The sequence below is a fragment of the Montipora foliosa genome, chromosome 12, assembly GCF_036669935.1.
Source record: "Montipora foliosa isolate CH-2021 chromosome 12, ASM3666993v2, whole genome shotgun sequence".
In the NCBI taxonomy this organism is placed as follows: domain Eukaryota; kingdom Metazoa; phylum Cnidaria; class Anthozoa; order Scleractinia; family Acroporidae; genus Montipora; species Montipora foliosa.
In genome coordinates, this window is record NC_090880.1 from 4874147 (window position 1) to 4877489 (window position 3343).

The following is a 3343-nucleotide window of genomic DNA, read 5'->3' on the forward strand; positions in this document are numbered from 1 at the left end:
CAGAAGTTCGCGGGGGACACGGCCGCTTTGCTAAAATATTGTGAGACCGTTCGTGCCATTGCAAACAAAAACGGGAACTGGGCTTACTATGATGAGCAATTTAGATATTTGCGTCAGTCCGCCCCGATAGGTACCCTTGGGAGGAAGTCCAGTGGGAGTTATGGCTCGAGGCCACTTCACTTACCTTGCCTTTTCGTCCCCAGAGAGGTAACCTTCCCGCCGGGCGAGTCGGAAAATCGCGACAAATCCCTCTCGTTAAAGGAACATGCTTTAACTTTAATAACGGCAGGTTCTGTTCAGGGTGTTCCTTTACCCACATCTGCTCCCGATGTGGAGGTAAGCACGCAGCCAAAAATTGTTCAGAGGGAGGGGAGCCACCAACCTCGAGCATTAAGCCTAGTGGAACAACAGCGCCTAGTGCGTCTACTAGAGAGCAATCCAGTGACCCCCGTAAGAATTGACCGTCTCACTTCAGTTCTGCGTGATTACGACCCCTTTTTAAAAAACTTTTTGATACCAGGCTTCTCAAATGGGTTTCATATTCATTACTCTAATTCAAGATCAAGCTTTGAAGCTCCAAATTTGCTTAGTGCCCACGCCCAACCAAACATCGTAACGGATAAATTACACAAGGAAATCGAAGCCGGTAGGGTTGCAGGCCCATTTAGCGCCCCGCCGTTCGATAAGTTTGTCGTGTCACCGTTAGGAATCGTCCCTAAGAAAGCACCCAATAAGTTCCGACTTATACAACATTTGTCATATCCGCATGAGAATTCGGTAAATTCAGGAATCCCGGTAGACTTTTCTTCGGTACGCTATGCGTCCATTCAAGATGCAATAGTGTTTGTAAAACGTTTAGGAGTTATCTCGCTAAAACTGATATCAAATCTGCCTTTAGAATTATTCCGATTCACCCGGAGGACTATCCTTTACTGGGGATGAAGTGGCGGGGAAATTATTACTTCGATCGCTGCCTTCCAATGGGCTGTAGGTCCTCGTGCGCCATTTTTGAGCGATTTAGTACGGCACTCGAGTGGGCCGCCAAGCAAATCTTTCAGGCCGACGAGATAATACACGTTTTGGATGACTTTTTGTTCACAGCCAAAAGTAAGCAGTCTTGCGAAAATCTACTGTCACGGTTCATTTCACTTTGTAACTACTTAGGCGTTCCCATCGCCCCCGAGAAAACCGTAGGACCCGAGACCGAATTGCCTTTTGTCGGGATTACTCTAGATTCTATTCGCATGGAAGCTCGATTGCCGGAGGAAAAACTCCAGAAATGTCGCGCGATGCTGCTGGATTTTTATAAGCGGCGTAAAGTCACGCTACGCGAACTTCAGTCATTAATTGGCCTCTTAAACTTTACATGTTCAGTGGTTTTGCCGGGTAGAGCCTTCTTACGGAGGCTAATCGATCTTACGAGAGGAATTCGAAGGCCCCATTTTAAAATCCGTTTAAACAAAGACGCCAAAAGTGATTTAATCGTTTGGCTATCGTTCTTGGAGCAATACAATGGTCGCACATTTTTTCTGGATAAAAGAATGTCCGCTTCACGATATGAAATTACTTCAGATGCAGCCGGTTCTACAGGATACGGGGCTTTATTTAAAACACATTGGTTTTATGGTAGTTGGCCCGAGTCTTGGCAATCACTGAACATCACGGCATTAGAATTGTTTCCTCTCGTAATTGCATTACATATATGGGGGGATCAATTGGCGGATATATGTGTGACGTTCGTGACCGATAACGCTGCTTTAGTGGACATAATCAATAAGCAGACATCTAAACATAAGATAGTTATGATTCTCATCAGGTATATGGTGTTAACGACTCTTAAATTCAAGATGCTCTTTACCGCTCGTCATCTTCCAGGGAAGCTTAACGAGCGCGCCGACTTAATCTCCCGTTTTCAGATAGAGCGGTTCAAGGCAATATCCCCTGGAATGGACGAATTCCCAACGCCAGTTCCCGAGACCCTTCAGCCCAGGTATTGGTCGCTCAGTTGAACGAACTTCTCAATTCTAGTCTAACACCCGGATCTCAAAAAGCGTATCAGCGTGCGTGGACGTGTTATCGGCAGTTTCATGCTAGGTTCTACAGTGCACGCGAAACCCAATTACTCCCTGTGTCAATTGACGCCTTAGCCTTATTCATTTCGTACCTTAGTTGCAAAAAATTTGCCGTTGCTACTATTCACTCATATGTCTCGGCCATCGGCTATGTTCATCGTCTTAGGGGAATTGGTGACCCAACGAAATCCTTTTTGATACAAAAGCTGTTGACGGCTACTAGCCGAAATAGAGGTTCCGATACCTGACCGCCAATATCGCGTCCATTGCTTCACCTATTAGTAAGTTCGTTGTGTTCGACTAATTCCTCGGCGGCACAACGGAAGCGATATGCTGCCATGTTTACGACGGCTTTTTATGGTTTCTTTCGCATCGGAGAGCTAGCGGCCAAAAATGTGGATTCGGGCGGGGATGTTCTGCAATATGACTATCTTTGTTTTATATCATCCAACGGGAGCATAAGTATGGCCAAGTTGACAATACGAAAATTCAAACACAACACAGCGAATAAAGCCTTTGACATCCTAATCGCAAGAGAAAATTCTGTGTCAGTTTGCCCAGTACAAACACTACTTGATTACTGTGGCATGAGAGGCGCTGCTTCTGGTCCTCTATTTTGTGAAAGTGATCTGCGCCCGGTCACCATCAGCTCGTTCAATACTGAATTAAAACGTTGCCTTGTTTTTTGTGGTTTAGACACGAGCCATTACAAAGGCCATAGTTTCCGCATTGGAGCCGCAACTTACGCTTCCGAGCAAGGTTTCTCTGATTTCCAAATTCGCAAACTTGGTCGCTGGCAATCTGATGCGTTTCAAATGTACCTGCGTTCGGGTGCTTTGTCTGCTAATGCCCAAAACGATTAAAGCTGCTAATTTTGACGTTCCGGATTTAGTTCAGACAAGGGCTGCTATTTCATGGGCACGCGAATTTATCCTTTCTAATACTCTAGAATAGTTCAGTCATGGGCTGCTATTCTTGCTAGATTAGGGCTATCAATCATTTGCGTAATGCTTAGTGTTAACTGTACCCAGTATTAAGTCACACGTTGCAAGGCAAAGGTTTGTTCAGACATGGGCTGCGGACTAACTGTCTTGTTCACGGGGTTGCGAAACTATCCACGCTTAGATCTAAGTTTAAAGTTATGATTTTACAAAGCTTAGGTCTGTTCAGACATGGGCTGCAGCCCGCTGCTTTTCTCTACGATAGTTCTATTTGTACATGTCGTTCAAGCATGGGCTGCGACGTATTTTTTCATGTATTTGCTAGTAATC